At 37.0% G+C, this 25,490-nt stretch overlaps 1 pseudogene; it reads right to left on the bottom strand.

Moving 5' to 3' along the window:
* Window positions 1-16,462: 16,462 nt before the first annotated feature.
* On the bottom strand, window positions 16,463-17,136 carry LOC114213473 (cleavage and polyadenylation specificity factor subunit 5 pseudogene; annotated as a pseudogene).
* Window positions 17,137-25,490: the final 8,354 nt, after the last annotated feature.

The raw sequence follows: 25,490 nt of genomic DNA, 5'->3' as shown, positions 1-25,490 counted from the left end.
CATTGGGCTCCATGCTGGCCATAGAGCCTACTTAATAAAAAAGAAAGAAAGAGAGAGAGAGACAGGAATGAAGGGAGGGACAGAGGGAGGGAGGGAGAAATGCTGTGACTTTATTAAAGTAACTTCACATACCAGATATTCAGTTGCCTATGCTTTAAAATACAGATGATATTTTATATTTGTGATTTCTATAAAGATTAATTAATGGAGCATTATTAAATACTTATCTTAGTATTTGTACAAAATATACTGCGCCCATAAGAATTACCAAATCGGCTAAATGAATTGCATAGATGGTTCTACAGGGATGCTGTAAGAATTTTTAAATTGAGTCAAGGAGTATGATCTCTGATATGAAAATGCATTCTATCCTGACCTTAGCTAAAACAGATTTCTTCGATAAAGTTTTGGGGATAGATGAAAGTAAGAGTTAACCCAATCTTTCATTGGCAATATCCACAATAATCAAAGGATAATGTATAATTTTTGTGTGATTATTTATATTAAAGTTCATAAAAGAGGACTTCAGCTGTCTCCATTTTGACCTCAGACTTTCTAGTTGGGTTCTTCTTTCCAATTTATCTCTTGGCTCAGGCAGAAGACCCTGAGGGCAAAGCATCTCCTGATGGGAACTAGAACTACCCCCTCAAACGATAAGGACTGCCCTGAGCCAACAAGACCCTGCCCATAATTGACTCCAAGACAATGATCCACTTAACCTTCATTGTCTGCCTCCACCTACCCACCCATCTTTGCCCCACATTTTCCTTATGTAAACCTGGAAGTATTTTTGGCACTTTGGAGATAGTCTTTGAGTCTCTTCTTCCTGATGTCAGCCTCACTGAAATAAATTCCTTTTTTCACCACCACTTGTTTCGCTGACAAATTTGTCAGTGGCGACTGGCCTTGCCAGGTGCTCTTCCACCCCTGTACCTCGGCTACACTAAGTCACAGTTACCTGGAAAAAAAAAAATCATAAGACCATGGATAACCTTAAAATGATGAATTTAAGCACATAGCTTGCAAGTGCTCTTGCAAAAGCTGAGTTTATCATTTCTCATCAACCCTCAAATCCATTAAAAACACATTGAAAATAGCCTGTAGGTTGCATGCAGGCTATTGCATCTTTTCTGATAGAACTCACCAGATTTAAAATCATATGAAACATAAATTTTGCCTAATTTCCCTCTTGAGATTGGAAAGTATAATTGTCCAATTTATCACAAACATCAAGAGAACTGATTGACTAAAACAAAACAAAACAAAACCTAGATCTATATATCTTTCTAAAAGAGATGGAGAGGGCTTCATTTTTATATCATGCAGGTATGTGTATGGATGGACAGGCTAGAATCACCCTATCACTTTATGAAACTTGTCCAATTAAATTTTAGCCCTCTCACTTCAGGCGAGAAGTTCATTTTTTGTTTGATCATTCGGCTTACATAGGTGGTAAATCGTCAAGCTAGCAGAATAACAAACCATTGGAAAATAGCTCTTCTATTTACTGGATTAGAGCAAAACACTATAAATGTAATTAAATTGCTGTATATTTCAGGAGCTATTAATTATAAAGATAATAAAAATAATGCCACTATCATGGTACTCCATGGATGTATACTGATTTATTTCCTGCGGAAACATATGCTTTTATTGAACAAGATCACCCATGATCCTGATCTGAGAATATTCTTTGATTCAATAAAGTAAGAATTGTCATCTGTAGTAGCCCCATTATGAGTTTCTTGCATCTGATAAATAATTTAATTCACTATCTTCAAAATGTATCCTACTCCTCAAGAATTCTTGCAAAAGTGTACTAACACACGTTTCAATTGTAAGGTGTAGTAGCATTTAATAAATTAATCAAGATGTATTAACAACAAAACAACAAAAGTTATGCTAAGAAGGCAGTAAAACTTTCCAGCAAATCTTCCTTTCCTCAATGTATGTATAATTATGTTTTAAAGGAAAGAAGTTAAGAAATATGTACTCTTTATTTCTACCTCTTGTCTTTCCTTTATTTAAAACATTAAAATGTAATCTAGATATATCTGAACCTGACCTCACATCATATTTTGAGGAAAAATTAAACGTTTGAAAAGAAAGATCACTTGCTGGATCTATTGGACTTTTTTTTTCCTTTCCTTTTCTTACTTATTTTTTTCTTTTAGAGTGGGGCAAACTAGGGATTTTTATACTTGGGATGCATATTTGTTTGTTTTTACCCATTCACCACTTTTGCTAAGAACTTTCTTTTCTTCAAAGAGCATTAGTTATTCTTTCCTTTTCTCATTTTATACACACCCAGAAATTTGGCATAATCATGAAATAATTATGAATTAGAAAGCTATCACTGGCCTGCAGTCACAGATTTATCTTAAAAAGATCATATTATTTGGTAGCCTCCAATTAGGAATAAGATGTTAGATGTTTTCCTTAGAATATGATTTATTTTTAACCTTGAGTCTTTGATCAGACTGTAATTTTATGTTTAACTTTGAGTCTTTGATCTGAATATCATAAAGAAGGTGAATACTAAAGTTTTATATAATATTTCATTTTCAAACGATCAATGAAATTATAAATGAAATCTGTCTTATCAGAGGTTAAAAATCAGGGTAGTGATTTTTCATTCTGCTTACAAAATATATAAAATAAAACTTTAAATTCTAATGCTCTACATCATTAGGTTCACATTAAAATTAAATGACATGGATAATAAACAATAAGTTAGTAAAAATCAACAAATACCTGCCTATTTTGGTATTATGTTCGCATCAAAATAAAGATGATTTTTATTAAATGTGTTAGTATTTTATGCTCTTTAAAAAAATCAAGTGGCATCTTATAGTATCAGTCATACGATAATTGATATACAACATCACTTTTTATAAAAACTGTATTATATTTAAGTACTTTGAAAGACTGATTATTTACATAAATAATAAGGTGAATCTGTATTTAAAATAAGATGCTTGTCATACAAATGATTGAATTGTTTTCAAATTTTTTTGTACTCTAAAAATAGCTGTTAAATGTTTCACTTTTTTCAGAAAGTCTCAACTGTAATATGCTAATAGCTTCCTGTGAGCATTACGCCCCAAAAGTTGAGGTATAGAGAAAAAAACCCTAATTCCTGTTTCCTTTTAGGCATTAGTTAGCCCTGTGCCTAACTTTATGGCAACAAGAAGGTGCTGGTACCTAGAGAACTAGAATGTTAGAAGTATCAACTTAATCCTTTAAAGGAGACATCCCTGTTCTAAGCAGCCTGTATTAAGTAAAACTTATGGAAGAACAAGATCTTTCTGAGATTCAAAGGAATTCTAAAATAGACATGTCAGCATGAATTTTTCTTCTCTGACAGAAGTACCGAGATGACAGTTGAAGCAACAACTGCCTGAGCTAATACAAAGCTTAAATTTGATAATGTCTGCATTTTTGACATCCTGGGTTAGAGTCTTGGATGAAGGCGTGAGAGAGAGACTTTGATCACTCGCGTGTAGCGTAGAGCCGTCCAAAGGATGGGCACTTCGCGTTGGCAGTTGTGATTAAGGGAACTGAAGGCCTCAATGAAGAGAGCAGACTTTTAATTTCTGCTCCTACCCTTATTTCTAGCTCTATCTTCTCACCTTTACCTGTTCCTTTTAGTTATCCCCTCTTCTTTATTCTTTTCCTCTTTCTTCCTCTTCCCTTTTCTTCTTTTCCTCTATTCTTTTACATGCATTCACTAACCTGTGCATTCTTTTATGCACTTGGTCTCTGTCAGAGAACAAAGCAAACAAAATGTGAATCCCTATTATTTTGGAGCTTCCATGACAGTGGAGGAAAATAAACAAGAAAAAACATAAGTGTATCATGTTGTACATTAAACATGATAAGTGATTTTTTTTTTTTTTAGTTTCAGAAGTAGAGTTTAGTGATTCATCAGTTGCATAGAACACCCAGTGCTCATTACATCCCATGCCCTCCTTAATGCCCATCACACAGTTACCTCGTCCCCTCACTCAACTCCCCTCCAGCAACCCTCAGTTTGTTTCCTATAGTTAAGAGTCCCTTGTGGTTCATCTCCCTCTCTGATTTCGTCTTATTTTACTTTTCCCTCCCTTCCCCTACGTTCATCTGTTTTGTGTCTTAAATTCCATATGTGAGTGAAATCATATAGTAATTGTCTTTCTCTGATTGACTTATTTCATTTAGCATAAAACCCTCTAGTTCCATCCATGTCATTGCAAATGGTAAGACTTCATTTTTTTGATGGCTGAGTAATATTCCAGTGTGTGTGTGTGTGTGTGTGTGTGTGTGTGTGTGTGTGTGTGTGTACACTACATCTTCTTTATCCATTCTTCCATTTCCATCCATATTCATGCATCTGTTGATGGATCCGTAGTTTGGCTATTGTGGACATTGCTGCTATAAATGTTGGGGTGTGTGTGCCCCTTCAAATCAGTATTTTTGTAGATAAGTGACATTTTTAAAAAAAGGAACAGAGTAAGAGGATAAGGTTGGCATGTGGAAGTGGTTTGAAGTTTTAGAAAGAGGGAGCAAGGTAAGCATCATTGTGAACATGACATCTGACCAGATGCATGAAGCAGGCATATTAATCATCTGTGTTATCTGCAGAGTGGCCTCAGTAGAAGAAATGGCTCATCCGAAGGCCCTGATGAGGAAGACTGCCCAACATCTTAAGAATGGCAGATATACAAGAATGCCATAACTCTCTTCCCTTAGAAATTTGGAATATTGAGTAATTAATACTATATGTTTAGAAAAGTTCCTGGTACATAATACACGCTCATTAAATACCAGCAAGTATTATTGTTGTTACTCATAATTGTAGCCATGGTCATAATGGTAATGATAGTTCACTGTTCACTTTATAACAATCACTTTTATCAAAGCTTACCTACCACCTTTCATCCTCTTTTTTCTTCCTTCTAATGAGAATTATTTGTTCTTTCCTTTTTTCTAGTTACACAAAGTTGCCTCATTATTACTTCCATCATGATTTGACTATATTAATATATTACTATACCATTCATAAATTTCATATATATCTAAGAAATAATTTAAGAATTATATATGTGCATATATATATATGAATAAGATATCCAAGTATCTAGGGATGCCTGGGTGGCTCAGATGGTTAAGCATCTGCCTTTGGCTCAGGTCATGATTCTAGGGTCCTGGGATTGAGCCCCCACATCAGGCTCCAAGCTCAGCAGGGAGTCTACTTCTCCCTCTCCCTCTGCCTCTCCCCCAGCTTGTGCTCTCTCTCTGTCTTAAATGAATAAATAAAATCTTAAAAAAAAGAATATCCAAGTATCCAAGAATAGATACTTTAAGAATAAGATATATATTTGATATAGATAGATATCTTATATATATCTTAGATATATCTACACACACAGATATATGCATATATGTATATATCTTATTTTTATTTTTTAAAAAGATATTATTTATTTATTTGACACAGAGAGAGCGAGCGAGCGACAGAGAGCAAGCACAAGCAGGGGGAACTGCAGGCAGGGGAGAAGCAGGCTCCCTGTTGAGCAAGGAGCCCAATGTGGGACTCAATCCCAGGACCCCGGTATCATGACCTGAGCTGAAGGCAGCCGTGTAACCAACTGAGCCACCCAGGTACCCCACATCTTATTTTAAATTATTTCTTGAATGAAGCCTGGTATTTTTGTAACATGTTTATGAAGGAAGAATTGATTCGGATAGAAAATCTTGCTTCTTAGATTTGCTGGAAATATTTTTTTTTTAAGATTTTATTTATTTATTTGAGAGAGAGAGAATAAGAGAGAGAGAAAGCACATGAGACACGGGGAGGGTCAGAGGGAGAAGCAGACTCCCTGCCAAGCAGGGAGCCTGATGTGGGACTCGATTCAGGGACTCCAGGATCATGACCTGAGCCGAAGGCAATCGCCCAACCAACTGAGCCACCCAGGTGCCCAGATTTGCTGGAAATATTGAGTAATTTTAAATAACAATATTAATTTTGAAACAAAGATAGGTGTTCTTGTAGTCATTTGAGTTTGTATGTTTAATAAAGTAATTAATTTTCCAGTCTCACGAGCAGAGAACTCCTTTAGGCCAGAGTGCTTTAAGCACACCCATTTTATGAAAATCTTTTCCTTGACCTAACTTGCAAGAAAGGTCTTCTAATATTCAAATAAAACACAGGTACAAAGACTCCTGTGTTTGGGATTTCAAGTTAAACAGAGGGTGGAAAATAATACTTAACATGTGGGCTTATTGTACTTTTAGAGTTAGAACAGGGAGAGGGAGGGAAGCAAATTATCCTCTGTTCAGCACTGATGAGTAAGACCTGCTTAGTCAGAATATGGACAGATGCCAATTATTCAAGAACTAAGGGGCAAGACTCCAGAGAGCCTCCTACTGCTTCCTTAAAGGATGACAGTTAAATTCCAGAAGTGGGTTCAATTCCTGGTGGATCTTAATGTCTTTCGAACAGAAGGACAAAAATGGCAGCAAAATGAAAAAAAAAAATAGAATTCAGCTTTACATAATTATGGATAGGTACTATAACTAATGGAGAATATTCAATTTAGAATTAGTGAGACAGATTTGCTAAAACTAAGAAAAGTTTCATATAATCAAAGACACAAAAGAGTTTGGGTTTTAATTTAAATGAGATATCAGGATGCGTAGAAATGAGGATCTCCCATACAAGATTGTATGTAGTACATAATAATAATAATAATTAACACTTCAGCAATAGATACTATTAACTGATTTAACTGTCATAATGTTACCAGAAACTGGGGGAGTTCTCAGGCCTTGACACCTCAACCACCAACCAGTACCAGATTCTTGAGTTTGCTGCAAGACAGAGCTGAAGGACAAGTCAGAATAAAAGCACAGCAGAAGTTTCATTACAAAGAGAAGGTAGACTCTTGAGATGTGAGAGCTAGTGAGCTCCAGGGAGAGCTGTGCCCACTGGGGTTTAGGTTCCTATCTTTTGTTGACAGCTGGTAACAAAGGGGTGGAATATTTATTACTTGAGGCATGGATTTCTTCGAAGCAGGGTTACTTGCTTTTTCTTCTTTATTTGGTTGGGGGTTGCCTGTCATGGCACCCCGAGGGAAGAGATTTAATATGTTTATGTGATATAATGAAGGAATAATGTAAACTTTGGCCTACTTTGTTGGCCATCTTGGGCCCATCTGGTTTGATTAGGTTTCTTGCGGCTTTGTTTTGGAGTGCTTCCAGGACAGGCCTGTGACTTCCTCCTAGTTGGCCATGACTTCCTCTCTGCTGGCCATTAGGCAGGCATCCTGTCAGAACCTAACTAACTTCCTACTCTAACAATAATAACTTATAATTTAGGTACTACTCTGATGTGAGTGCTGGTATCATCCACACAAATAGCTAATTTAGTAAGTTTGATCCGTGTTCACCTTGGGGGCCGAAATCACTGCCCAACACCTGGAAGAGTGGAAATAGGTAAAAAGGATGATGGGTATAACAGTTTTGCAGATAAATTTTCTCAATTACATTGATTTCTTTCTGCCACCTACAACTTTCTGGTTCTTGTAAAAACTTTAATTTGTTACATTCATTATCCAAGAAATATTATTATTTTTAAAAAAATTTTAAAGATTTATTTATTTATTTATCTATCAGAGAGAGAGAGAGAGAGTGAGTGAGAGCACAAGCAAGGGGAGCTGCAGGCAGAGGGAGAAGCAGGCTCCCTGCTGAGCAAGGGGCCCGATGCAGGACTTGATCTCAGGACCCTGGGATCATGACCTGAGCCGAAGGCAGATGCTTAACCCAGTGAGCCACCCAGACTTTATCTTTATCAAACTACTAAAACACATTTTGCTAAATACTCCAGATGGGACAGTGGTATACTTGGCTCCTGGATAGAAACTAGGAAAATTGCCAAGCCTCTATTCTTTTTATAGCCCCATATTTTGAACATATTGTATAATTATACTTTTGCACATAACTGTATTATTAATTAGAAGAATATACTATTCTTCATATAGTACATCATTTAATATCACACCTATCACTTTTCCTGATCCAAGAAATGTTATTCTTTAAAAAGGGCATATTAGAATTTAGAAGAATTTTAAGTTGGAACATTACTGACAAAGCTAATTTTCCCTTTATCCTTATTACCAACCTCAGTGACCTTGCCTATCACAAATAACCACTAATAAGAAGGGAGTGCATATCATTTCAAATGTCTTACTATACTTCTTATACATATATACATACATGTATATACATGTATATATAGGTTTAGGTATAGGTACAAATATACATATGTGTATAGCCACTGTATTAGTTTTATAACACTGCTAGAACAAATTATCACAAATTTAATGGATTCAAACAGCACAAATTTATTATTTTATGGCCTTTTAGCTTGAAAATCTGGCACAGTCTCAATGGGCTAAAATCAGTGTGTCTGCAGGACTGTATTCCTCATAGAGGCTGTAGGGGAGAATCCACTTTCTTGCCTTCTCCAGCTTCTAGAGACTGCCCACAGTCCTTGGCTCATGATTCTTTCTCCTTCAAAACCAGCAACATTACTTCTATCTAACCATTTCACAGTAACATCTGCCTCTAACCTCAGAATGAAAAGATTCTGATTGGATTGAGTCCACCTGTGTAATCACTCCTTCTCAAATTCCATAACTTAATGTCGTCTACAGAGTCTGTTTTGCCAAATACTCACAGCTTGTGACGGTTAGGTGGTGGGTATCTCTTAGATGTCTTTTTCCTGTTTACCACACACAAACATACTATTATTACTTCCAGTTAGGTGACAGGAAGTATCATTGCATGTCTCATAGCTTCTATTTTATTTTTTTTCTGTGCAATAGAAGTTAATGTCACCTGCTCAGTATCTAAGGAACTATTGTGGAAGCGGTCTTGAGAAGAATTGGGTGTTACCTGTGTGTGTGTGTGTGTGTGTGTGTGTGTGTGTGTGTGTGTGTGTGTGTACCCAGGAGATGGAGTTTATGGTGGCGGATATATATGCAGGGCTCAGTGAGATGGATTGAGATGGGAATAAAGAATATGTTTGGAACGACAGCTTGCCATTCTGCTGAGTAAGAGGATGGGAGCCAAAAAACCTCATAAGGGTTGAGGGTGCAGGGAAACATTTATTTGGTGACTTGGGACTGTGACTTGAATAAGCTTCGTGTTCTCAAGCATACCACTTTCTTTTTTGTTTGTTTTCAAAAATCATTTCCACGTCAGAAGTGTTTGAGAGTGAGGCATCTTGTTTGGCCCATGACGGGTACTGCTGAGGCATTTTGTGGATGGCACTGGCACACATGCAAATTATTTCTCTCTCAGGAAGTTTTTGTTTGTTTGTTTTTACTTAGAAAAGATGAATAAAATCTGTTTATTAAAAACAAAAATACTTTGAGATCCTACAAAACTGTGTTGTCTATTTTATAGCACTTAGCATTGATTTCTTAGATAAAAGAATGATTATATTTATTATTATTATTATTATTATTTCTAAAACCAAAGTTATTTCTAGGATTCATTCACTGATCTGTGTGTGTGTGGTTTGATAAAAGAAATCATATTAAAATACTCTGGACATTTATTGTGGCACAAATAAATGTGCCATATCTTTTCTAATTATTTTGTTTACTGTGATAATGGCTCATTTCCATGTAAAATCTTATACTGATATTTTGGAGTTAATATCCCTGAAAACATTAGTGATGAAACAATGTAACAAAATATCTCACTAAGAATATAGGAACCCTCTTTCATAAATATGGATAATACTTCATTGCAAGACTAGTTTTTAAAGATTGCGAGTCCTCAAGAGACATGACAAATTTTGATGTCATTGAATTTAACCTATATGCTTATTGTTTAATTTGACTTTATAAATCACAAGTGATGAGCTATGTTGAATGCCCTACATTTTCCAATAATATCTGTTTTTTAATCTTTAATATTGTTTACTTATTAGGCTTTGCTTCAAGTGCTCTGTTATTATATTTTATAGCATCTTATTTTTAGAAATCAAACATGTGTGTCTAATCTGACAGGGCACCTTAAAATACAATATTTAGAACCTAATAAGTAGAAGTAATTGATTTCTGAGTTGAAAATGAGTCAGGTCTAACTAAGCCCATCTTTATTAAGCTACTTCAAAGGACGCCCAGAGTAATGAGAGAGAATCGTCAATTATAGTACATCATTTAATATCACACCTATCACTTTTCCTGATCCAAGTAATATTTATTTGCACTGAGCGATTTCAGTTACATGACACAGTTAAAGGTGAATTCTTTTGCTAGTCTAACTTGGCGGTGCATGTTCCAGAAAGATATATGGTGTAGTGAAAGAAGATGATTTAGTAAGACAAGACATTTTTCCTCTCTGGACTTTTTGCTACATAAAAGCCTTGTCAGTTTGACATTTGCTACTTTTGCTTTATGATTTTGTTCTATTTTCTCTTCCTCCCATGCCATCTTTATCAAACTACTAAAACACATTTTGCTAAATACTCCAGATGGGACAGTGGTATACTTGGCTCCTGGATAGAAACTAGGAAAATTGCCAAGCCTCTATTCTTTTTATAGCCCCATATTTTGAACATATTGTATAATTATACTTTTGCCCATAACTGTATTATTATTACTAATTATTTATATTATTTTTTTCTGAAATTCCCAGTCCCACAATTGAGTTATATCCAGTGCGTGGTAGAACAGTAGGTACTAAAAATATATCTGCTGAATGATGAATATTTGTTTATACTTTCAGTGTATCAGAGGAGGATACTTTTATTTTAGCACAGAAAATATATACACTACATACATGATGTGTATATGGGATGTACATAGAGGGAAAATAAACTCAAACTTAGTCTTTTGCTTTTAGCATGCTATGAATTAATCGTACAGTGTAGCTAGAATCTCAATAAATAATGAGAGAGTGCACATATGTTGTTTAATAGGCCTAACTGCTTGAAAGATGAAAGGGATGCTGACTGTAGAGTAACTCCAACAACTCAGTTTTGATTACTTATAAAACTGTTAGAGACTTCAACTTTGATTAATGGCAGGCACGATGCTTTGCAGAAACTCTCCCATTCAGAACACCTAGAACACATGACAGAAGTATCTGTGCTGTAAAATATCACCCAGCCAAGGTCCGAAAGATGGACATAAAAGGTGAGCCAGGACAGAAAGCTTAATGGGCAAGGGGATGAATACTTTTGAAACCTTTGCAGGAATCGGAGTATAAAAGTCAGAGTGTAGGGCTTGAGGGGGTGGGAAAAGGGATGGATTTTAGTTTGGGGCCATGAAATATTGCAACTAGAAATAAAAACGAACCAAAAGTAGACTGTCATTTGTCTACTTAAAGGAAAATAAAGAGTCATAACAAATAATTGCACTGTAGTATCATGTATTAGATCCTGAAACTGAAAAGGCATTAGTGGGAAAGCTGGAGAAGTTGAAATAAAATCTGTAACACAGTTAACAGTATTATGCCAATGTTAAATTCTTAATTTTAAAATTGTATCATGGTTATAAAAGATGCCATTGTTTTATTAACTTGGTCATATGGAATTCTCTGCACTAACATCACAATCACTAAACCAAATATAGTTTGTATAACTATATTATTTACAGTAGTAAATAATAATATTAAGCACAGTAGATATTAATATTTTATTAAGCGCAGTAAATCTACAGCAAAAAAGAAATACTACAAAGAGGAATATTTCATAATAATAAATGATTCCATTCTCCAGGAAAATATAACATTTCACAGTTTGAATGCACATACTAATGTCGTCTGATGATATATTACAAAGGAAAAAATTGAGAGATGTGCAAGGTAAACTAGAACAACAAATTATATCTACTAAATGTAGAAAGAAAGGCATAATTACAAGAAGAATATGGGGTAATAAAATGAAAATGTAAAACAGAATCAGCAAACAAGTTGTTTCTGTGAAAAGTATCATGCATTTTATAAAAATTCAAGCAAATATGGCAATAAAATAAAATAGTAAGCACAAATAACCAGGTGTCAAAAATTAAAAAGTGGATATCAATACAGAATCTAGAGATATTGAAAAAATAGAGGATATTATTAACATCTCCATAGTAATATACATGAAAATGTAGAGAAAATGGAAAAATCCCTAAGGATAAAAATAACTTACCAAGAACTGACACAAAGTAAAAGAGAAAAATTGAAGAGTCTTATTGTAATTAAATGATTTCAAATACATAATAATACCTATCTACAATTATTAACTATCTGCAATTAACACCCATCATAAACTTAATTCCAAAGTATGAAAAGAACATTATAAAAAGGGAAATTATGGTCTAAGTCACAGATAATCAAAGATTATAAATAAAAATAAAATGAATACAGCATCTTAAAGGGACAAAGCCTCCCCGTTTCAGTGATAAAAATTTTAAAACAGAAAACTTACAAGAAAATTTCTCAATCTGCTGAATAACAACAAATATTCTTAGAGCAAAATATCATATTTAAACTAAAATATTACAGACTTTTCTTTTGAAACAGATAACAAGGAAAATCTGTCTAACATTTCTAATTCACAGATCTTAGTCATTATAATACAAAAGGGCAGAACTAATTTTTTGAAACATTTGAAATGTATTTTTGAAGCAATATCTCCCATTTTACAGTCTTGAAAATCCTTAAAACTCACCCATCATTGTGTGATATATGTTCTCCTCTCCTTTGAGCTGATAGGATTTTGCAGTAACCATAACCAATAGAATATGGTGAAAGTGCTATTTTATGAATCCCAACACAACGTCGAAAAAAAGCCATTGCATTTTTTCCTTGTTTTTTGTATGCTTACTCATGGAGAAGACTATGTGAAGAGGAAGTGGGTCTTCTAAACTATGGCTCCAGCTGTTTGCTGCTGAGTACCAGCACCAAGTTGCTAGGTGTAAGTGAGGCACTTTAAAAGTGGATCCTTCAGTTACCCTATATTAGGAACTTCCCCAGCTTGGTATGCATTCACAAAAGAAACACTACTGAGCCCTGATAAAATTTAAGGTATCGGGGCAAAAGCATAATATTGTTTTAATCTATTAATTTTTGTATAGCTTTTTATGAAACAGTGAATAACTGATATGACAAAGATTAAAATTCATAAATATTGGAGACATTCTAATATTGCCTATTTAAACTTTGTCTGAGATAATAATAATTGACTTCAACACAAATTCTATCTGTAAAATACTCAAATTGTAATCAGGCAGTTTTAGATTACTTTTTTTTTTTTTAAAGATTTTATTTATTTGACAGAGAGAGATAGGGAGAGCAGGGACACAAGCAGGGGGAGTGGGAGAGGGAGAAGCAGGCTTCCCGCGGAGCAGGGAGCCCGATGTGGGAGTCGATCCCAGGAACCTGGGATCATGACCTGAGCCGAAGGCAGACGCTTAACGACTGAGCCACCCAGGCGCCCAGTTTTAGATTACTTCTAACAGGTTTTCTTCTTTGTATTTACCACATTATAGTAAGTGTGCTTATCTATTTATTTAAAACATATAAGCCACAGAAGACACAGACATTCACAGCCACATTTGTGACTCTACTGAGGTCTAGATAAATTGAAGAATATAAAATAAAAGTAGGAGAGATAATGATATATTGCTGACCATAAAGCCCCTAGATATGTGGAAACAGAGCTTTGTTATCACTAATAGCCTGGGGAAAATCAAATTGAAATCCCATAATAAATCTCTGCAAAGTATGTTTTCATTGCTAACCCTACAACCCAATAATTCCCAACATTCTGACTGTGATAGATTGCTCCTATGATTGCCAGCTTTGAATCCTAGACTTTAGGGGATATTGAATTACTATTCAGTGATATTTTGAAAAGACTCTTTCTCTCTCAATACAGTTATCATGATATTATTTTAAAATTATTTTTGAATGAATTAAATGAGATTTATATGAGGGACAATATGGGGCAGTGAAATAAACTATTTTGATGTCAAATAAGCCTAAATTTAAATCCCTGATTTTTAGGGCGCCTGGGTGGCTCAGTAGGTTGGGCATCTCCTTTGGCTCGGGTCATGATCCCAAGGTCCTGGGATCGAGCCCTGGGTCAGGCTGCCTGCTCAGCAGGGGAGCCTGCTTCTCCTTCTCCCTCTCCCTCTGCCTCTCTTCCCACTTGTGCTCCCCTCAAATAAATAAAATCTTAAAAAAAAACACCTAATTTTCAAGATATGTTACTTTAATACTATTATTATACTTGGAGCCAGGACAAAGTTTGAGTTAATCATTTTTCTTATTTCATGGCACAATATTATCAGTCTATGCAAAATCTCATTTTATTACCCTTACTGATAAATTTCGTTTTCTTTTGTTCCCATTCTCCACTCTCACCCTACCACACTGCCTATAAGAAATAGTTCTAGGCTGCTGGATATGGCCTTTTGCGTTTGTATGTAGCTTTTAAAAACATATATTTTTGAAAATATATTTATTGGTTTTTTTAAAAATTTTATTTATTTATTTGACAGAGACACAGCGAGAGAGGGAACACAAGCAGGGGGAGCGGGAGAGGGAGAAGCAGGCTTCCCGCCGAGCAGGGAGCCCGATGCGGAGCTCGAACCCAGGACCGCGGGACCATGACCTGAGCCGAAGGCAGACGCTTAACGACTGAGCCACCCAGGGACCCCATATTTATTGTTAGTTTATACAAATTCATACGGATTTACACAGTTGGTACTCACCTGTAGATTTCATTTTGTTTCTAAATGTTTCCACTAACCACTATTTTTAGGTCCTGTATAGCCTAGTTTATTGTTTTTAACTCTTGTCCATGGTATACATCTACCACATATTTATCCATTCAAAATCTAGATTGTCTCCAATAATCTGATACAATATAATTCAGTTATTGATATAATGAACATCTTCACATATGTTACATGGTCCTTAATGAGAATTCCCATATGAGGATTTCTCTGAAATGCAAACTCAGAAGTTATTATTGAATCACCTAATGTATGCAAATTCATGAAATACTGTCAGACTGGCCTCAAGAATGGATTTTTAAAGTAACTTTCCCACTATTGTAACTGAGGAATCCTATTTCCCTCGTTTCCACCAGTATTTGCCATTACAGTACTGAAAGATGAGATATAATCCAAAAGCTGCATTTTTACTTCTAATCTCCTAAACTATGTCCTTAAAAGGCAAACACTATATGTTAATCATTACCACAGGAAAAAATTTTAACATATTTTAGACATATTTCTAACCTCCCAAACTGAAAGAATACATCATTAGATTACCCAAGTCCGCACATTAAGATTAACCACTTATTCTGGAATATTATGCAGCCATCAAAAGGAATGAGAGCTTGCCATTTGCAACGACGTGGATGGAACTGGAGGGTGTTATGCTGAGTGAAATAAGTCAATCAGAGAAAGACATGTATCATATGACCTCGCTGATATGATGAATTCTTAATCTCAGGAAACAAACTGAGGGTTGCTGGAGTGGTGGGGGGTGGGAGGGATGGGGTGGCTGGGTGATAGACATTGGGGAGGGTATGTGCTATGGTAAGCGCTGTGAATTATGCAAGACTGTTGAATCACAGATCTGTACCTCCGAAATAAATAATGCAACATATGTTAAGAAAAAAGAAAAAGAAGAAGATAGCAGGAGGGGAAGAATGAAGGGGAGTAAGTCGGAGGGGGAGATGAACCATGAGAGATGATGGACTCTGAAAAACAAACTGAGGGTTCTAGAGGGGAGGGGGGTGGGGGGCTGGGTTAGCCTGGTGATGGGTATTAAAAAGGGCACATTCTGCGTGGAGCACTGGGTGTTATGCACAAACAATGAATCATGGAACACTACATCAAAAACTAATGATGTAATGTATGGTGATTAACATAACAATAAAAAATAAAAAAAGATTAACCACTTATTCTGTATTTGTTAGGAGTCTTTCATTTGCAAGTATAAGAATAAAGGACCCACACTGGCTTTAAGAATATGCAAAAATTATTCCAGAGTTAGGATGAGGTACAAAAAGTTTGATCAAATGATTCATTCCTATTTGTCAAAGACCTATTTTGTTTGTGTCTTATTTGTCTATCTTTTTTTCTTTTTTTAAAAAATTTTACAAGTTTAATATGAAATTTAAAAAAATACAAATAAAAGAAGTCCATGTTCTTTAATGTTGTACAAAAAAGTATGAGTAGAACCAAAAGTAAATTAAACATTATTATCACATTTGTTTACACCACTCTCTAGTTCATATTAACCTCATTATTCAAATAACAGAAGAAAGTAGGTTGCAACTTAGGGATTGAGAAAGAGATAAAAAAAAAAACCACAAAAAACCTTTCCTACCATGTTTATTCTACACCGTATAGTTGTGCTCACAGAGATGACTTCTTTTACTTCTCCACTGTGCAGCAATTCAGTTGTACATAAAATTGAACCTGCTCAGAAGCTGAGGAAGACTCGAAATGGATGGGCCCAAATCCTGGTGCATTGTCATACAGTTTTAACAACGGTGCAGCTACCGGCTTGTAATTTTTAGGGCTGCGAACAAGGCTTTCTCTTGAAGTTGAACCAAAACCAACTTCTTAATGTTCCTTGGGTCTTGTAATATGTGCCGGAATATATGGATAATGAAGAGATTCAAATTTTGGTCTCTACCAGTTACCAAAGCAATCAGTGATACAGTCCTACAGGGCTCCATCTTGGCCGCTTTGTCATTAAGTGCTTTTAGTCCTTCAACTTCATCTCCTCCTGGCTTAAGTTCACAACCAGGTAATTTGAAGAAAGTTGTTCCTAACTTTAGCCATAACACATGGGGTAGCCAGTGCTCATGTACAATCAGAACCCCTTCTGGAGTCCTTCTCATTCCAATTTTATCAAATTCCTCCCTCATGCACTGAAATCTGGCTGCAACAGAGCTGTCCTTCTCATAGGAGGACTCTTTGTACCAAAAGTGTAATTGGTAAGAGCATACAGGTTGATGGTTTGCTCCAGAGTGAGGGGCTTGGTCTGCTGGATGTACTTGTTGCCAAACTGGTTGACCTCCTGGGGCCAGCTGGTTTGTGAGCGATTGGGTGGTGCCACGGCCATGCTGGCCATGCTGGCAAGCTCCAGTACTAGGGGCGAGAGGAAATGGGGCAGGCAGGGAGACTCTCCCTGTGCCAGCAATGCTTATTTGCATCCCCCTCAGCGTATACCACACGCCATTAACATGAGAGCGCAAGAGGAGACTTATTTGTCTGTCTTAATGGAGTTCAATTTCTCTTGTTACTGATTTTTCTCAAACTCATAAAATGACTTCCAGAAATTTTCAGCATCTACAGGCTTTCAGCTTTTCATCACACAGAAAGAGAAAGTATCTCCCAGAAACATTTGAAGAGTGGGAAATTATGTTTCAGTATGCCAAAATACATTTTATATATTTCGTTCATTTGCTTGAATTAAGCTTCTTACATCAATCACCCTAAACTAAGCCAACTAGGGACTAATCCTGAAGTTGGTACTGATGTCTACTTTTCTAAGGCATCTAAACTTTCTTCTTCTTCTTTTTTTTTTTTAAACATACAATGTATTATTTGTTTCAGAGGTACAGATCTGTGATTCAACAGTCTTGCACAATTCACAGTGCTCACCATTGCACATACCCTCCCCAATGTCTATCACCCAGCCACCCCAACCCTCCCACCCCCCACCACTCCAGCAACCCTCAGTTTATTTCCTGAGATTAAGAATTCCTATCATATGACCTCACTGATGTCATTAATTTTAAAAGATGTATAATTGTATTTTTGCCTCAAGGGCTGAAATTATACATTTCAGCAGGAGTATGTGCTAAAATAAAATAAGTATTTTTTAGGGTGCCTGGGTGGCTCAGTTCGCTAAGCAACTGCCTTCGGCTCAGGTCATGATCCTGGAGTCCCGGGATCGAGTCCCACATCGGGCTCCCTGCTCAGCGGGGAGTCTGCTTCTCCCTCTGACCTTCTTCCCTCTCGTTCTCTCTCTCTACCATTCTCTCTCTCTCTCAATAAACAAATAAAAATCTTAAAAAAAAATAAAATAAGTATTTTTTAAAAAGTTGGCAATAAGAGAGGGGACAAAGAATGATCACCATTTAGAGCTTCCAAGAAATTAGTAAATCCCCAAATCCCAGGAAGTACCTATGAATTATCTCAATTTCAGATTATTAACAAAAGCTCACGTGGAACTTGCTTCATGCTTCCCATCTGTTCAGCTGTTTATCTCTTCCAACAGAGAACAATGACTTCCCTTTCTCTTTTTCTTTAAATATTACACAAGTGCTTTTCATTGTGGAATCTAAATGAGAACCCTGTTCATAAGGCTGTATGGGAAATACAATCCATTCCTGGAGATATAATTAAAAGTTGACAAGGTTGGAGATAAAGATGAGTATTACTAGAGAGTAAACAGTGCAATATGCTCCATGTAATGGTAGCATAATTTATCCACTCATTCCTGTAGTGATGGACATTCAGATTACCTGTTTCTGAAAAGTTCCACAAATCAAGTTAAAACCTGGAAAGTTGTTTTGTTTCGTTTGCCATTCTGTTCTTATTTTTAGATATGAGTGTTTTGACATAGCTCTCAAACTTTAAAATGATACCATCTAGTAAAAGAAGTGAAAGTGCACTCCCAGGGGTATTTGCTTTGTTCATTCTCTTATTTGCAAACAACAATGACAAATTTGGTAACAGGATAAAATAGTTTTGAAAATTCTACAAATTCTTAAATGTACACATTTTATATTCATAGTTTACTCAAATCACCGGAGGGTAATAGTCTATCAGTATTGTATTATGGAAAGAGTGTGGCATACAGACTCAGGAGGCCTGGCTTTGCATTCTGGTTCTCCCATTCAAAAGTTATGATTTTATCATTAAACTTTTATAATCTTTTTCTTGTCACTTCAGAAATGTGAATAATAATACCTATGCAAAGTGTTGTGAAAATAAAATGAGATATTGTTAGTGAAAAAATGGGTATGGACTAAAAGGGACTAAGTCATTTATCATGCTCTAGACATTTTTCATGAAGTCCATACTGCAGGGGGTGCGGAGCAAGATGGTGGAGGAGTGGGAGACGGGGCTTTCGTCTGGTCTCAGGAATTCAGCTGGATAGGGATCAAACCATTCTGAACACCTACGAACTCAACAGGAGATCAAAGAAAAGAATAGCAACAACTCTGAACAGAAAAGCGACCACTTTCTGGAAGGTAGGACATGTGGAGAAGTGAATCTGAGGCGATATTTGGGAGGATAGATGGCGGGGGAGGGGGCCTCTGTTGGCCGCTTCTGGCAAGTGCTAGAGCCGCGGAGCACAAAATCGGAACTTTTAGAAGTCAGCCCCGCTGAGGGACATTACTCCTGTGGCTAAGTGGGGAGTGGAAGCCTCGTGGGACAGTGTGGTCTCAGGACCCTGGGGGTCACAGAAAGACCGGGGGTGCCTGAGTGCGGCAGAGGTCCCAGGTATTGGAGCGGGGAGGCTGGCTGCAGAGACGGAGCTGAGGTCCGGGCGCTCAGCTCGGGGTTGACATAAACTGTGATCGGTGACAGTCGGACCACTGCTCCTCCAGTAGGAACCCAACAAGCGGCAGATCCGGGGAGACTCCCCTCCCTCCCCCGGGGGGGAGCGGCGCGGGAGCGCACCGCAGGGATCTGCTGGTTTTGGAGACTCCACATGGGGTTGGGTGCCAGAGATAGAAACACTTGGTCACAGGCTGGGGAATCACGGAGTGTGGCCGGAGACTGGAGAGACAGGAGTGACTGACTGCTTTTCTCTGGGGGTGCACTGAGGAGTGGGACCCCGAGTTCTCGGCTCCTCCGGGGTGGAGATTGGGAGGCCTCCGTTTTCACTCTCATCCTCCAAAGCTGTACCGAGAGCTTACAGGGAACAAAAGCCCCCGAGAGCAAACCTGAGCAGATCACTTAGCCCGGACCAATCAAGGGTGGGGCAATTCCGCCTCCAGCAAAGACATTTGGGAACCACGGCAACAGGCCCCTCCCCCAGAAGATCAGCAAGAACACCCAGCCAAGACCAAGTTTACCAATCAATGGGAACGGCAGAACTCCAGTGCTAGGGGAATACCGCACATATAATCCATGGCTTTTTTACCATGATTCTTTAGTCTTTCAAAAGTTAATTTTTTAAACTGTTTTTTTTTTTAATATTTCTTTTTCCCTTTTTCAACCAACAACTTATCAATCCCTTTTTAAAAAAACATTTTTATTTTTCATTTTTAGAGTCATATTCTATCCCTTCATAGTAGTTACCCTTATTTTTGGCATATATATATATATATATATATATATATATATATATATATATACTGTTCTCTCTGTAAAATTTTGAGATACAGTTTCTTCTAACAGATCAAAATATACCCTAAATCTCTAGTGTATGGCTTTGTTCTAGTCTCCTGCCTGATCACATTCTCTCCCTTTTCTTTCTTTTTTTTTAAACCTTTCTTTTTTCAAATAACTTCTTATTTTATCAATTCCTTTTATAAAATTTTTTATAATTTTCATCTTTACAGAAATATTCTTTCTCTTCATCGTATCAGCCCCTATTTTTGTACATTTATAAGTTTTTCTTTCTTTAAAACGTTGGGAGGCACGTTCTTCTAACAGACCAAATTACACCCCAAATCTAGTGTGTGACACTGATCTATGAACCAGCCTGATCATATTTGATCATATTCTGTTTTTTTGTTTTGTTGTGTTTTTGTTTTTATCTTTTTCTTTATTTTTCTATTTTCTTTTTTCTTTCTTTTCCCCCGGTTTCAGGTCTTTTCTGATTTGTTTAGAATATATTTTCTGGAGATGTTATTACCCTGTTAGCATTTTGTTCTCTCATTCATCTATTCTCCTCTGGACAAAATGACAAGACAGAAAAAAATCACCTCAAAAAAAAAAAAGAACAAGAGGCAGTACCGACTGCCAGGGACCTATTCAATATGGACATTAGTACGATGTCGGACCTAGAGTTCAGAATCATGATTTTAAAGATACTAGCTGGGTTTGAAAAAAGCATGGAAGTTATTAGAGAGACCCTTTCTGGAGAAATAAAAGAACTAAAATCTAACGAAGTTGAAATTAAAAAGGCTATTAAGGAGGTGCAATAAAAAATGGGGGCACTAACTGCTAGGATAAATGAGGCAGAAGAGAGAATCAGTGATATAGAAGACCAAATGATGGAAAATAAAGAAGCTGAGAAAAAGAGTGATAAACAACTACTGGATCACGCAGGGAGAATTCGAGAGATAAGCGATACCATAAGACTAAACAACATTAGAATAATTGGGATCCCAGAAGAGGAAAGAGAGAGAGGGGTGGAAAGTATATTGGAGCAAATTATAGCAGAGAACTTACCCAATGTGGGGAAGGAAACAGGCGTCAAAATCCAGGAAGCACAGAGAACCCCTCTTAAAATCAATAATAATAGGTCAACACCCCGACATCTAATAGTAAAATTTACGAGTCTCAGAGACAAAGAGAAAAATCCTGAAAACAGCTCAGGAGAAGAGATATGTAACCTACAATGGTAGAAACATTAGATCGGCAACAGACCTATCCACAGAGACCTGGCAGGCCAGAAAGGACTGGCATTATATCTTCAGAGCACTAAACGAAAAAAATATGCAGCTAAGCATACTATATACAGCGAGGCTGTCACTGAAATTAGAAGGAGAGATAAAAATGTTTAGGACAAACAAAAACTAAAGGAACTTGCAAACACGAAACCAGCCCTACAAGAAATATTGAAAGGGGTCCTCTAAGCAAAGAGAGAGCCTAAAAGCAACATAGACCAGAAAGGAACACAGACAATATACAGTCACAGTCACCTTACAGGCAATACAATGGCACTAAATTCTTATCTTTCAATAGTTACCCTGAATGTAAATGGGCTAAATGCCCCAATCAAAAGACACAAGCTATCAGATTGGATTAAAAAACAAAACCCTTCGATATGCTGTCTACAAAACACTCATTTTAGGCCCTAAGACACCCCCAGATTGAAAGTGAAGGGGTGGAAAACCATCTACCATGCTAATGGACATCAAAAGGAAGTTGGGGTGGCAATCCTTATATCAGACAAATTAGATTTTAAACCAAAGACTGTAATAAGAGATGAGGAAGGACACTATATCCTACTGAAAGGGTCTACCCAACAGGAAGATCTAACAATTGTAAATATCTATGCCCCTGACATGGGAGCAGCCAATTATATAAGGCAATTAATAACAAAAGCAAAGAAACACATTGACAACAATACAATAATAGTGGGGGACTTTAACACCCCCCTCACTGAAATGGACCAATCATCTAAGCAAAAGATAAACAAGGAAATAAAGACTTTAAATGACACACTGGACCAAATGGACTTCACAGACATATTCAGAACATTCCATCGCAAAACAATGGAATACACATTCTTCTCTACTGCCCATGGAACATTCTCCAGAATAGATCACATCCTAAGTCACAAATCGGGTCTCAACTGGTAACAAAAGATTGGGATTATTCCCTGCATATTTTCAGACCACAGTGCTTTGAAACTAGAACTCAATCACAAGAGGAAAGTCGGAAAGAACTCAAATACATGGAAGCTAAAGAGCATCCTCCTAAAGAATGAATGGGTCAACCAGGAAATTAAAGAAGAAGAATTAAAAGAGACAAGACAGAAAGAGAAATTAAGGAGTCGATCCCATTTACAATTGCACCCAAAAGCATAACATACCTAGGAATAAATCTAACCAAAGAGGCAAAGGATCTGTACTCAGAAAACTATAAAATACTCATGAAAGAAATTGAGGAAGACACACACAAAAAAATAGAAAAACGTTCCATGCTCATGGATTGGAAGAACAAATATTGTGATGATGTCAATGCTACCTAGAGCAATCTACACATTTGATGCAATCCCCATCAAAATACCATCCACTTTTTTTCAAAGAAATGGAGCAAATAATCCTAAAATTTGTATGGAACTAGAAAAGACCTCGAATAGCCAGAGCAATGTTGAATAAGAAAAAGCAAAGCTGGCGGCATCACAATTCCAGACTTCCAGCTCTATTACAAAGCTGTCATCATCAAGACAGTATGGTACTGGCACAAAAACAGACACAGAGATCAATGGAACAAAATAGAGAGCCCAGAAATGGACCCTCAACTCTATGGTCAACTAATCTTCGACAAAGCAGGAAAGAATGTCCAATGGGAAAAAGACAGTCTCTTCAACAATGGTGTTGGGAAAACTGGACAGCCACATGCAGAAGAATGAAACTGGACCATTTCCTTACATCACACACAAAAATAGACTCAAAATGGTTGAAAGACCTAAGTGTGAGACAGGAGTCCATCAACATCCTAAAGGAGAACGCAGGAAGCAACCTCTTCGACCTTAGCCGCAGCAACTTCTTAGGAACATCGCCAAAGGCAAGGGAAGCAAGGGCAAAAATGAACTATTGGGATTTCACCAAGATAAAAAGCTTTTGCACAGCAAAAGAAACAGTCTACAAAACCAAAAGACAACTGACAGAATGGGAGAAGATATTTGCAAATGACATATCAGATAAAGGGCTAGTATCCAAAATCTATAAAGAGCTTATCAAACTCAACACCCAAAGAACAAATGATCCTATCAAGAAATGGGCAGAGGACATGAACAGACATTTTTCCAAAGAAGACATCCAAATGGCCAACAGACACATGAAAACGTGCTCAATACTGCTTGGCATCAGGGAAATCCAAATCCAAACCTCTATGAGATACCACATCACACCAATCAGAATGGCTAAAATTAACAAGTCAGGAAACAACAGATGCTGGCAGGGATGTGGAGAAAGGGGAAACCTCCTACACTGTGGTCTGAAAGCAAGCTGGTGCAACCACTCTGGAAAACAGTATGGAGGTTCCTGAAAAAGTTGATAATAGAGCTACCATATGACCCAGCAATTGCACTACTGGGTATTTACCCCAAAGATACAAATGTAGGGATTCAAAGGGTTATGTGCATCCTGATGTTTACAGTAGCAATGTCCACAATAGCCAAACTGTGGAAGGAGCCAAGATGTCCCTCGACAGATGAATGGGTAATGAAGAGGTGGTGTGTATATATATATATATATATATATATATATATATATATATATATAAAATAGAATTTTATGCAGCCATCAAAAGGAATGAGATCTTGCCTTTTGCAACAACATGGATGGAATTGGAGGGTGTTATGCTGAGCGAAATAAGTGAATCAGAGAAAGACATGTATCATTTGACCTCACTTATATGAGGAATTCTTAATCTCAGGAAACAAACTGAGGGTTGCTGGGGTGGTGGGGGGTGGGAGGGATGGGGTGGCTGGGTGATAGACATTGGGGAGGATATGTGCTATGGTGAGCATTGTGAATTGTGCAAGACTGTTGAATCACAGATCTGTACCTCTGAAACAAATAATGCAGTATATGTTAAGAAAAAGAAAAAAAGAAGAAAGCAGGAGGGGAAGAATGAAAGGGGGGAAATCGGAGGGGAAGATGAACCATGAGAGATGATGGACTCTGAAAAACAAAATGTGGGTTTTAGAGGGAAGGGGCTGGGAAGATAGGTTAGCCAGGTGATGGGTATTAAAGAGGGCACATTCTGCATGGAGCACTGGGTGTTATGCACAAACAATGAATCATGGAACACTACATCAAAAACTAATGATGTAATGTATGATGATTAACATAACAATAAAATTAAAAAATTTTTCTAATCGAAAAAAAAATCCATACTGCATTTGTTGATAATATTTTAAATTCAAAACAACTTTTTGAACAAGATGCTACAAGTGATGGTTGATATTTAAATAGGTTAAAAGATAACCTAGAGTAACATCATGGAAAATGGCAGAGTGGGAATTTCCTAGTGTTATTTTTTCCACTGTAACAACCATTAAGGCAGAAAAAGAACTGTGAGAATCAACTGTTTTGGGTATCTAGGACCTGATCACATACTGACAGCAACCAAGAAATGGCCCAGTGAAGGGGGAGGCTGTCGAACTTTGGTAAGGATCCCCTGTGATCCTCTGCCTTGTTTCTTAAATTCCGCATATCAGGGAAATCATATGATAATTGTCTTTCTCTGATTGACCTATTTTGCTTAGTATAATACCCTCTAGTTCCATCCGTGTCATTGCAAATGGCAAGATTTCATCTTTTTTTTTAAAGATTTTATTTATTTATTCATGATAGAGAGAGAGAGAGAGAGGCAGAGAGAGAAAAGCAGAGGGAGAAGCAGGCTCCCAAGGAGCAGGGAACCCAATGGGGGACTCGATGCCAGGACTCCAGGATCATGACCTGAACCGAAGGCAGACACTTAACCATCTGAGCCACCCAGGCGCCCAAGATTTCATCTTTTTGATAGCTGTGTAATATTCCATTGTATATA

This window comes from Eumetopias jubatus, unplaced genomic scaffold, assembly GCF_037043125.1.
Source record: "Eumetopias jubatus isolate StellerSeaLion01/CBP00866 unplaced genomic scaffold, mEumJub1_p1.0 scaffold_4, whole genome shotgun sequence".
Taxonomy (NCBI): domain Eukaryota; kingdom Metazoa; phylum Chordata; class Mammalia; order Carnivora; family Otariidae; genus Eumetopias; species Eumetopias jubatus.
Note: the sequence above shows the minus strand (reverse complement) of the source record. Positions and strands in the feature narration are given on the sequence as shown.